General features: G+C 39.0%; 3 protein-coding genes and 1 pseudogene across 4 annotated transcripts in view; 1 reads left to right on the top strand and 3 right to left on the bottom strand.

Moving 5' to 3' along the window:
• Window positions 1-13,194, bottom strand: part of LOC125801347 (zinc finger protein 271-like) — a 773,213-nt gene that overhangs the window by 645,530 nt on the left and 114,489 nt on the right. The gene's annotated exons all lie outside the window — the stretch shown is intronic.
• Window positions 1-13,194, bottom strand: part of LOC111194581 (zinc finger protein 239-like) — a 693,226-nt gene that overhangs the window by 645,530 nt on the left and 34,502 nt on the right. The window lies entirely within an intron of this gene.
• The window catches only part of LOC125801423 (zinc finger protein 239-like), a 124,471-nt gene that overhangs the window by 43,916 nt on the left and 67,361 nt on the right, over window positions 1-13,194 (top strand). The window lies entirely within an intron of this gene.
• The window catches only part of LOC125801306 (zinc finger protein 239-like), a 69,022-nt pseudogene continuing 57,452 nt past the window's right edge, over window positions 1,625-13,194 (bottom strand).

Here is a 13,194-nt window from a genome sequence, read left to right on the forward strand (position 1 = left end):
GATATCATTTTTGGTGGCGGACAAAACCACCTGTCCCACCCATCCCCCCCGGTTCCTACGCCAATGGATATATATTAGAAAAGACAAAGTACATCATCGAGTCAACACATATTGTACTAAAATCTTGATAGATCAACACATTCACAACCCCGAGAGAAATAAAGAGAAAAAGAGAGAAATAAACTAAAGCCAGTCGAGGAAGAGAGAGAACCCTTCAGACTTTATCCAAGCAGTTATACATTTATGCAATTGACATGTGATTGGACAGAATTGATCAATATGATTACGTCTGGAGACTCCAGTTAACAGCTTGTTGTCCAGTTTCAATGACCTCCTCACTGGACCCTCTGCAGTTTGCGCATCGTCCAAACAGATCAACAGATGATGCCATGTCTACTGCGCTCCACCTGGCTCTCACCCACCTGGACAACAAAGACTGCTATGTTCGAATGCTGTTCATCAACTTCAGTTCAGCATTCAACACCACAATCCCTCAGCACCTGATCGGAAAACTGAACTTGCTGGGCCTGAGCTCCTCTGTAACTGGGTTTTGGACTTCCTGACTGAGAGACCACAATCAGTCAGGATTGGAAACAACACCTCCAGCACCACCATACTGAGCACCTGCGACCCCCAGGGCTGTGTGCTCAGTCCACTGCTGTTCACTCTGCTGACTCATGACTGTACTGTAAAGTACAGCTCATACCACATCGTCAAGTTCGCTGACGACACAACTGTTGTTGGCCTCATCAGCAAGAACAACGAGTCAGACATTCAGAGAGGAGGTGCAGTCGAAGCAGTCCTGCAGCACAGCGTCTCCGTCACTGGGCCACACAGTAATGGTCTTCTGTGTGGGTTTGGAGTGTCGCAGCGGGGGATGGTATGTGGGGACCAGCATGATAGATATATGGTCAGAGAGCGCGGAGGAGCTGTAGTCTTCCCAGTGAAGCTCAGGTATTATTGTCCATAGTTGCTGTTTTACTGACCGAACTGTCCTTAATCCTCAAAAATTCAGTTATGCTACAGCTTACACGCGTGGGGCACGTGAAGTTGGGTTCAGAACCGGCATAAAAACAGCTCAAAATAGGGTGTTCGGTAGGAGCGTGAGAGGCCGCTGCACTACTGCGCGCCGCCATCTTTTCATTCATCTTTTTTTCACCACCATCTTTTCATTCATTTGGTCAGTAAAATTGCAAATGCTGTGTTTGGATATTTAGCAAGGCTAGCTACTAATAAAAATGGTCAATATCTCAAATATAGAATTTGGTAATTAAGTGTAGTTGGTGAATGACTGCTTTTCAAAAAAACGAAACAACACAACCCACAAGCATTCACAATAAAAATATATATATATATAAACATAGGAATACAAGTTAAACACATGCTACTCTACCTTTGGAAGTAATTGTATATTTAACCCTTTTAAGCCTGAACCATTTAAAAAAATATTTCTCTCTGAATTTCAATCTGAAATTGACTGTTTCAATTCAACACAAATACATTTCACACTGGATTTCTCCATTGGGTGCCTTTGAGTATTCAACAAATAATAACATAAGACAATCTCAGGCCAATAGGTTTCATGTCAAACATATGTTGAGACAACACAATGAGATTGCAGATCTGCAATATAAAAGCCATTTATTAAGACACACAGATGAGTAAATATAGAGGTGAAGCAATATAAAGATAATAGTTTGTAGTGGATAAAAACAATTTAAAAACTACATGATTTGGATATTCTTAGTAAAGATTAAAAAAAACCTTCAGCAACATATAATATTCAATAAGAAAAAGATAAGCGAGTATAAAACTTGAGTAATACAACGACCAAATATCCATCTATATCCTTCTATGGTAACAGATTTTTAATCAGAACGAATGACCCATAGACAAATGAGAACACCATCTGAGGGAGTAAATGTGTCCACAACCTCACTGCACTACACAAGCCTGGAGGAGGTTGATTTCAGTATGGGAACTACGGCTGACCGTTTTATTTAACCTCTGGAAAGGATTTTGTTGGCCTCTCTGCGGGGTCTGGATGCTCCTCCGGTCAACACGGCAGTACCCGGCACAGTGTCGTCTCTCTGTGGCTCTGGGTCTCACTTTTGGGAGCTCTCAGTGTCCAAACACTGGCAGTGCCCTCACTCAAACCCAAAATACCTCTCCTTCTTCAGAACTGAACTCTGTCTCACAAAGAATGTCCTGGAATATTAAACATATGAGAAAACACAACATGGAATTCAATAAACATCATCCCTGGTTAAGATTCATTTTGCTGAACCTGTAAAATCCATGATTAAATTTAGTTCATGTTTGTTTTTGGTTGAACGTGTCCCAAGTGACAGAGTGAAATATTTGTATAGGATAAGGTGTTCTGTCTGAAAGATTTACGATTTGCACTTTTAATTGCTGTGGGACAAATGTGGGATAGTTTTCTCTTCTGTGTGAATTTGCTGGTGTCATTTGAGATCACTCTGTGAAGTAAAACTCTTCCCACAGTCTGAGCAGTGATACGGTTTCTCTCCTGTGTGAATGCGCTGGTGTTTTTTGAGAGTACTCTGGGTAGTAAAACACTTCCCACAGTCTGAGCAGTAATATGGTTTCTCCCCTGTGTGAATGCGCTGGTGTTTTTTGAGAGTACTCTGGGTAGTAAAACTCTTCCCACAGTCTGAGCAATGATGCGGTTTCTCTCCTGTGTGAATGCGCTGGTGGTTTTTGAGATTACTCTGATGATTAAAATTCCTCCCACAGTCTGAGCAGTAATACGGTTTCTCTCCTGTGTGAATGCGCTGATGTATTTGGAAAGTACTCTGTTGATTAAAACTTTTCCCACAGTCTGAGCAGTAATACGGTTTCTCTCCTGTGTGAATGCGCTGGTGCAGTTTTAGTTGACTCTGTTGAGTAAAACTCATACCACAGTCTGAGCAGTAATACGGTTTCTCTCCTGTGTGAATGCGCTGGAGTATTTTGAGATTACTCTGTACAGTAAAACTCGTCCCACACTTGGAGCAGTGATACGGTTTCTCTCCTGTGTGAATGCGCTGATGCAGTTTTAGAGTCTCCAGTCTATTAAAACTCTTCCCACAGTCTGTGCAGTAATACGGTTTCTCTCCTGTGTGAATGCGCTGGTGTCGTTTGAGAGTACTCTGTTCAATAAATCTCTTCCCACAGTCTGAGCAGTGATACGGTTTCTCTCCTGTGTGAATGCGCTGGTGGTGTTGGAGATGACCGCCTTGATTAAAACTCTTCCCACAGTCTGAGCAATGATACGGTTTCTCTCCTGTGTAAATGCGCTGGTGTTTTTTTAGATTACTCTGTTTAGTAAAACTCTTCCCACAATCTGAGCACTGATACGGGTTCTCTCCTGTGTGAATGCGCTGGTGTTTTTTGAGATTACTCTGTTTAGTAAAACTCTTGACAGAGTGCTGATGTTTCTCCATGTCGGGACTTGGCTTCATTTGTCAGTTATATGTATCAAACAATTTCTGCGTGTTCTGGAGATTCTTCAGGATGGCTTGTGCTACACCTCTTTCAGCAGTTTAACACTGCTCTTTGATAAATATCCTTTTTGTTGGTGATGAATTTTAGGAGAATATTTTCATTTCTGAAAAACACAAAGAAAAATGCCATTGAATAATAAAAAGCAGGTCAATAAACTGAAGAGAACTGCCTAAATCAGTTACACTATACAGACAAAACTACTGGGACATCTTCATATTACTATAAAGGGGGGCGCTGGTGGTCCTCTAGCCACCTGTTTAGTGCCTTTATAAGTAATGCCCACTGTTCAGACACCCTTGATTCTGTTCTGGTCTCACTAGAAACTGAGAACTTAAAGAAAGAAATAAAGAAAGAAATAGTGATGTTACCCCTAAATCTTAAGCTTTGAGGCATGTGTTACAACCCTATAGGTCATAATTGCTGATTATTGTTTTTTTTCTTTCTGTTTGAGTGTGCCTTCCTACTGCAGGTTACTGCGTGATGCCATTTAACCAAACTGGTTGGTCACCACCAGGGGGAACCAACCATAAAAGGGAACAGGAAGTGCGAGGGTGGTGCTTGGCTTCCAACATGGCTCCTGTGTGTTGCTGGTTCCCTGCCGCATGGTTTATGCAGTTTGTAGCCGGTTAAAGTGTTAGAACTAAGCTGATGGTAAAATCCTGTTCTTTGGTTCTTTGGTCTGGTCTCTCTCTGTGGGGAGAAAATAAGCTTATTCTTACAAGTTCTCCCAGTGTGAGAGAGTTTTTTTTCCATGCTTTCTCTTGGTTTGTTTAATTAGGGAGTTAGGTTAGAGATTTGTATTTCATTTTCTTTTCTTTGTTAGGTAAGTTAGTTTTCTTAATCTAGGGCTGGCCCGAATAGCGTTTTTTGAGCTCCGGATATTCGGCACTGATTCGAAGCGAATATTCGAATATTCGTTTTTAAAAAAAGAGGTAAAAAAATAAATAAAAAAAAAGCAAATCACGGCCCCTTTAATCCACTGAAAAATGTTCAATTTGCTCTGACCGACGAGACATATTCACCCCGGATTTTTGGTGTTTTTATCCCCCATATTTTTTCTGTGTTTTTAGCTCAGATTTCTTTGTGTTTTCATCTCGGAATTTCTGCTGCCCCACACGCGGCTTATCCGCTGCGTAAGCAGGCTAGGAGGCTGCTGCTGCACGGTTTCTCCGCTGCGCAAGCCAGCCCAGTAAATTGCTGTTTGTGTTTTCACACTTAGGCTATTTGCTTAAAAAAACAAACAAAAAAAAACGTTTGTTCAGGAAGTATTTTATATTCTTAAACATTGTTAATTATATTAGAGGACAGTCATTGTAAACTGTACTTGGTCTATTTCGGTTAAAGAATTGTGCAGGGCATATTACTGATTTTGTATTTTAGCACTTGGGCTATGAGCTCAATATTAAATATTTCGTTTGTTTAGAAATTATTTTATATTTTTAAACCATGTTAAATTATATTAGAGTAGAGGAAAGTCATTGTTAATGACGTTATTGTATTTGGTCTATTTCGGTTTAAGCATTGTGCAGGGCATAGCCGTATTACTGATTTTGTATTTTTGCACTTGGGCTATAAGCTCAATATTAAATATTTCGTTTGCTTAGAAATTATTTTATATTTTTAAACCATTTTAAATTATATTAGATAAGAGGAAATTCGTTCAGACATCATTTTTCTAGGCCAGGCTTTTGTAACCGATTTAGCCCCTACTGTTGCCACATTACCCCTTACGTTTTATTATATAAATCAGTTTCGAAGAGCCTGCATTTTTTTTTTATCATGTATAATAGAGGTCTGCGCGAGACTGATTTTTAAACCCACTCTTCCACGCTCCCGCGTTTCTGTCTCGTTACCGCTCCGCAAAAAAATTGCTTCTTTTAATCCCGCGCCCGCCCGCCACATAGTGCGGTCCCGTTCCTTACCCCAGTCCAAACACCATCGGTGTGTGCGTGTGTGTGTCGGTCCATCCTGCGCGTTGAGAGTTTTCTTTAGGTTTTTTTTTTTTACAATTATTACAGTTTTCTTAACTACTTATTAATTTGCTCCCGCATCGTCTGGATTAAACTCCCGCTCCAGCCAATAACAGTTCAGTTCTGTCCCGCGTGCAAGATATTCTGACGGGACCCGCGAAAACAGAAGTGGTTAGAGTGAGGTGGAACTCTGGAAAGGAGAAAAAAAAAACGAATATCCGAATACCAAAATTAAAAACCGAATACCTACTCAACGAACGAATATCCGAATACCCGAATATTCGGGTCCAGCCCTATCTTAATCTTTAAATTAGTTTTGTTTTGTTTATTATTTTTTCTTTCATCCCTAACTGTTGCCTCCCCTTTGACCTAAGCCGTGTATTCTTTACAATTTGTTAAATAAACTAAACCTTTTGACTAACAGGAGTATGTGTGGTTGGGGAACCAGGAGGGCATGGGGGCCTCTTTTTTCTATGTTACGGGCTGACCTAGACCAGGTCGTAACACATGTGCCGGAAAAACAACACGCATTACTTTGAATCACAGTGCCGATGCTTGCTTCGTTCTACACTGATCACGTGACCAATGCTGTCCAAATCCTTTTCCTTTACACTAATTTATAAAAGATCCCACACATATTAACCAAACCTGATTTTTTTTTTACAACTACTGATAACAGTTCATTATTTTCCACCACATTAGCTTCAGGCTAACAGTGATATGCGCTCCTGAGTTCAAGACATGTTTTTTTGGTATATGTAGATCAAAATTTAAATATAAACAACACAAATGAAAATTAGGTGAGAAATGTAAAGGTTATTGTGATTTTTACCCAGAAAAACTGCAGCTCCACATCAATGGCTTAACTGATTTGTTTACTAAATCAATATAGTGGACAAATCACAGCATCGGTTTAAAGCCCAACTTCACCAGCAGATTCAGAGCAACAGCTCCAAGACCTGCTGCAGTTTTACAGAAGCTAATGTTACCCAAAATTTCATGAACTCTAACTAAAGCCTGTAAACCAGCTATCTGAACAAAATGAATCTTGTTTTTAGTATTTGTCCATTAGCTCACTCTAGCTTATGAATGAACATCCACCTTAAATATCATCACTTCTTATCAATTGTTGTGGAAATGTAGCTGTATGTTTAGTGAATAATAACTTCAACATTTCACATAGTGTTTTTCTTTTTTCTGAGCATGTATTATTAAAAGCAGTGAACCCTCTCTCATGTTTTTACTTCCTACAAATGAGATCATGTTATGTTCTCCCTCTTCATAACAAAGTAAAAAGCCTGTGAGATAAAAAAAAGTATTTGTGTAAAAAGTCTGTGATTTGTCTTCAGATGGGAAGAGTCAGACTTTAGTCTGTTAAAAGTACTGTAGTCATGTAGTTGTACGGACAGCATAACACAGACTACACTGCTCAACATCACCAGACTGAAAGAGTTTTCACCTGTTTAAATACTTTGATTTGATTTTAAGTTATTTAGATACTTTGAATGATCCTCTGTGAAGAAGAAGAAGAATCCAAATCGTGATCTGACTGGAGCTCTACAGCCAGTGTCATACCTTTGATAGTCCCCTCACATTCTGTGCTGCTGTGCTGTGAGTTCAGTTCAGTGCGCTGTAGCATTAGCTAAACGCTAGCATTATTCTAATTAGGACACTTAAACGATCCCGTAATTCAGAGAATCCAGTGGTGTTGTACACAGAATAAAACGTACAGGGTCCTAAACACATGTATTTAGCACAGAATGTGATAGAGGGGAGTTTAAAAAAGCATTTTCAGTTTTGCCATTTACAAAAACAGTTCAGATATTGAACCCCAAATATGGAAATAAACAACATGTCACAGACTTCAAAATGATGCAACTAAAAAGGCCTATAGGCTCTTTTCATGCGGCTGCCATTTCTAATTGAAAGTGAGCCTGTGATGGGAGGAGGTAGAAGTAAGTCCACACTCAACAATGGTGTGGAGCACATATCTTCAGCTCTTACCACGTTTAACCACGAACAATCTAGAGAAAAGGGCTGAAGAGGGATGTTTACTAACAAGAACAGTTTGTTAAAAGGATACAGCAACTGTATAGAGGAGTACATCACTATTATTGAAGGAGTGTTAAGGTTTTAGCCAACATTAGCTAACCTCGCTAATGCTAGCTATCTGGCGCTGGCCCGACTCTCCAAGCCCGGTGAACAGTGCTGCTAATGCTGCTAACCCGACTCTATAAAGCCTGGTGAACATTATGTAACTATATAAATATGTAATTCTGGAAACCTTAGTTCTTTAAAAAAATTCTAAAGCTTTAGCCGCACTTTTGACAAGTAATAACTAGCTAATCCAGCTTAAATTTATAAGTTATAACTAGGTAACCTAGATTTAATTTATAAGTTATAACTACCTAACCTAGCTTTAATTTATAAGTTATCACTAGCTAACCTAGCTTTAATTTATAAGTTATAACTAGCTAACCTGCAGCATTAGCAGCACTGTTCACTGGGCTTGGAGAGTCGGGCTATCTGTATACAGTTGCTGTATCTTTTTAACAAAACTGCTCTTGTTAATAAACATCCCTCTTCAGCCCTTTTTTCTAGATCGTTTGTGGTTAAACGTGGTAAGAGCTGAAGATATGTGCTCCAGAACAGAACATTTACATTAATTAAATAAACAGAACCACAACATTCCTGCACATACACAACCAAAATAATCCCAAACGATTATTAAGCATCTGTAACTGCACATATACCTATAAAACATGGAACAGAAGTAAATACAGCACATGAACACACATTTTCAGGCTCAGTCACATGTAGTGTTTTGGTGATGAAACGGCTGTACCTCAGAGCTGATAACCCGACCGGGGCAGAAATAATTAATTATTAGGCAAAATATGCTTCAATACCCGCTAAAAATGCACAGAATAGTGACTAGAACTGATATAAGAGCTAATTTTGCCAGTAACTTTTCTCAAAAATACCTATATTTGCTTAAAACAGCACTTTTTCACGGAGCTCCTCAGCTCTGTTTACCTCCTGTGCTGCATTCAAGCTCCTCTGGAGCTACGGGGGGCGCGGAGGGATAATTAATGAATAAAAACAGCAGTTCTCTTGTTGGTGCAGGGAATTGTAGTTCAAAATAGAATCACAGAACAATAATGACCTTTTTACTGTTACAACACATCAAACAACCTCCAACAAGAGAGAAAAAGAGAAACTTCTCCATACCTTCTGCAGTTCAGCTGATCCCGCTCTTCCTCCTCTCCAGCTACAGACCCCCCAGCTCAGCCTCATCCGGGTTATGTAGAGCCCCGCCCCCTCCCCCGCTATATCACATTATACCCCATCACCGCTAGAGGGAGCCCGCGAGGGAGTCCTCAATGCATGGAGCTGAATGGAGCTAAACAGCTAAAACTCATTTAAAACAATGTATAACTACTTCTCTGGAGTTTTCCTTTAATTTTACAAAGTAGAACAAAGTATTTCACCAAAATAGGAAAGAAAACGTACCCCATTATTTCCATTTTCTAAAACTAATGTTTTTTATTCAGTAGATTTACTAGCATTACTGCTACTGATGCTGGAGTTACACCCAGAGCTCGTTTAAATTATTAAAACTGCAGTTTAAAAAGTGTTAATAATTATCTCTGCGGTGATGAAACAGTTATAGTTGTTTTGTTTTAAGGAAATTAGTAAAAATTTTATTCTATAAAGTATCAGTTGTTTATAAATTATTATTTTGCAAAATAATTTATAAACGTTTGATACTTTTTAGAATAAGAAAATGTTTATAGGTTTTTAGACATTTCAGACTCTGTCAAGTGGCTTGAGATTCAGAGCAGATTCTGAAGTGGGTTTTTCCTCTATAGAGATTCTCTGATTGCTCCTGTACAACTCCAACAAACAGCACTTACTAATTACTACGGAAAGATCAGTGCTGTTGTGACATTGATTCTGGTAGAATTATTTTTTATCTAAATTTCATTTAAAATATTATAATTACATTTTCTTTGCACTTATCTTCTTGATGTCCTGCAGATTCTTGAAAAGGAGATCGTACTGCAGCAGATCTTGTTTGTTGCTCACCTTGTCTAAAGTCTTACTATTTATGTATTCTGAAAGCTTTCCATAAATTGAGGTCATTCACACCTACTCCCTGTAAAGTCACTCTCTGACATCACAATGGACCATCCTGATTTCTGTATAGAAGGGTACTTCACACTTGTAAACGCATTTTAAACTTCATATTCAAATATCAGTTTAAAACTAATAATTATAAAATACCAAGGGTTTGTTTAAGTTTATTTCACCCCATTCAATGTTTAATGCATTTATTTAAGTAGTAAATCTCGTTTTATTTGGTGACTTTTTTCTAATTTAATGGGGACAGCTGGGTAAACATAAAATTAAAAGGATGTTTTTTGTGTGTCTTGTTCACATTTTATACATCGGTGTTGTTTGGGGTCAATTTGACCCCAGGCTATTTAGGCTTTAAAAAAAAAAAAAAAAAAATCAGAATTTGACACACAGTTGTGTTGAATGATATGAAAGTCATAATGACATGCAATTTTATAATCTTCAAAAAAAAAAAATAGATCCCTAAAATAACATCATTATAACTGTATTAGTGCAAGAACCATTAACAATTCATGTGACAGGGGGGCGGGGAAAACATAATTCTCATGAGAACTTGATATTTCTCATTCTGTGGAGGAATATATTGTTCCTACAAACATATTGATAGTTCACACAACATAGTGGAAATGCAGAGATATAAAAGGTTTCACAGCAGCTTCTAAACCAGTTCTCTATGTGTTCTGTCTCTCTCTCTTTCTGCTCTCTCTGTCTCTCTCTCTACTGAAAATGACGTCTAAGAAAAGGTTTTCTCTCAGTGAGGATTTCTCACATCTCTTTTACCATGACAGAGACATAGAGGAGAATGTGTCTGAGAAAAAGGAGGACTTTAGAGAGGATCCTGATTATAATGAATCCTCCTCTGATGAGAATGAGCCCTTTACTGTAGATCCTCTTCTTGTGTCTCAACCAATAGAAAACAGACTACCTTACAAAAGTAAAAAGTTATTATGGTCTGTCTCCCCACTTGTAGAAAATGATAAACTTAGTGCTGCTAATGTAATCAGAATAGTTCCAGGTCTCAGCAGATACGCTGTCAGCCACGTCCAAACATAAAATCAGCATTTGAGTTCTTCAGAACACCATCAATCTAAAAGGATAAACTACTTTAGATGATACGTTTAGAGGGAGGTGTGTGTATAGAGGGGTAGTTGGAAAGACTTGGATTTAATCCCACATGTAAGTCTACATTGTGTTGCTCAGTTTGGAGAGTACAAGTGAAAAGGTGAAGAAAGAACAGGTGTTTGGGCTGCAGATGCACTTGTTGCAGACTCGTCATCCATTTGTGATACTCCTGTTCTATGAATGCTGACGGAAAACTTTGCAGGGCTTTGTCTTTTGACAGTCATGTCTGCCCTTGTGTGAAATGCACCAGAAGAAATGTTGAAACTTGGATCATTTTTTGCATCAGCTTCACAACAGACAAATTTTGTGAAGACAGAAAATGGGGGAAATGTGACTTTGTGTAGTTTCTTGTATTGAGATCCATAAGAAATCCATATTTCCTGCAGATTGTGAGGTAACTTTTCAACAATTGGATTAACACCCCTTGATGTGTCCAAGTATGAAAGTCCCAACAAGTAGCCTTCTGACTTTGCAGACTCCAGTTCAAGCAATAAAACTCCAAGCTCTCTAAGCTTTAGATGATCTTTGTTGCTGAGTTTATGGAAGTTTTCAATTTTGTCAAGAAGGGCCTTTTCAACAACTTCAGGGGATCCCTAGGTCTCTTCTTATCTCTCCCAAGCTTTCTTGAGACCAATATCAGGATACCTGACATGCACAGCTCGGATTCTCTTTACATACTCAGCTGACTGATGTCCAAGCCACTTCATAAAAAGATCTAGTTCCTCACTTGGAGATTGGCATTTAAGAACGAAGTCTTCCAAGCCCATTAATTTTCTGGGCGATCGTCGAACCTGAGGAGCCCCGAACTTAACAGCTCACGACGGATGAGGAATTTGGCAATGTCACTTACTGCGGTGTCTTCATGTGGAGCAGGATGTGTCTGAGAAGCTGTATAAGCTTGTGCAGGAGGATGCTGATCTGTAGGATGTGTTAAAGGTTGCTGATTCTTTTCTCTTTTCAGACCTTTGGGATGTGATGTGGCCTCTTGAGCTGCACTTTCACCATAATATGAGAGACTGGGCATAGGTGGTTCAGAGCCTGCCTGGACTTGATGAGCCTCATCTTCCTGTTTGACATAGCTTTTTTGAGGAATGGGTGAAGGTGGTGGGCACCGGTGTGCTTGTGTTTGAAAATGCTGTTCTACGTAATTGCTGGTGTGCTCTTTTGGATCTTGTTTTGTCTGCTCCTTCCATAACTATCAACTTCTACAAGGCTGATGTATAGATGAATGCTTCACCACTAATCCTGTGTTAGGTGCCCGCTTTGCAGTGTTTTTTCACTATTCTGTCCTTATTGCCTGTAGCTTAGCACAACTTGACAGATAGCTAAACAGTTGGGGTTGAATAAAGAGCTGGACCAAAGGTGTTTCAGTTTCTTCAGTGTTTAATTTATCCAGATTCCCAATTTCTTTTTGTGAAACTGCAAACAAACATCACATATCTTAAGTTTAGGAAAAAACATCAGTACAATTACAAAATACACCAATATACTAGCAAAGCACCCTGCCCTGTATCCACAAAGAATCTAACATTACCAACAGCTCACAAATGTGTTCAATACTCTGCTCATCCACATCTCAAAACAAAATAGACAAAGCTTTACTCACAAACAGTGATGTCCAAGGCACACAACGTGAGGATGGAGAGAGATGAAGCCACCTGCTTCATCACACACACAGCTCAATCTAAAATGGCTGTACTGACCTTTAAACCTCATCATGTGATTTAACTAGCAAATCAGACTTAATCAAAGGAACAGTTGACAAACATTAGCAGTGCCATCTAGTGGCTGAGATATAAAACAACAGTCAGAACAACAGTGTAAAATAAGTTAAATTATATTCAAATAGGTATTAGGTTAATGCGGAGAATTGGTAAGTCAAGGTAATGCACTTCATGTGGGTGTATTTAGGTTTATTATTATTACTATTATTATTATTATTATTATTATTATTCAAAAACTTAAAATATACAATTTGGTAAACAAAGACACTTTAGTAAACGAATTCCCTAACTCCCTAACCAAAGGTCTCAGATAGCCCAAAATGTGTCAATCTGTCTGTCTAGTCGCCCTAATAAACCTACTTATACCGAGAAATACCTAGGTCGGGGTATTTATTCGTTACATTTTGAATGGGGAGCTGTGAGGAGAATGACACTCGACTTTTGAGGGGGTTCCCTATCTCACATTGCTTCCAGATTTTGGCTACCCCCCCCCCCCCCCCCCATTTTCTGGGATGCTGAACACAGCTATGCAGGCCCCATGTAGGTCCGACCTATGGAACTATGCCAAACATGTTTAGATTTGGATCACAATTCCAGTATATAAGACTACACTGAAATATTTTGGAATCGGGATGTTGAATGTTAAATGATTTGACCAAATTAAATAAAGCCCAATGCTGCAAGATTCCTCACAGATGGGGAAATAAGTCTTTTAAATTGGAAATGGCATG

The sequence above is a fragment of the Astyanax mexicanus genome, chromosome 4 (assembly GCF_023375975.1).
Source record: "Astyanax mexicanus isolate ESR-SI-001 chromosome 4, AstMex3_surface, whole genome shotgun sequence".
Taxonomy (NCBI): Eukaryota; Metazoa; Chordata; class Actinopteri; order Characiformes; family Acestrorhamphidae; genus Astyanax; species Astyanax mexicanus.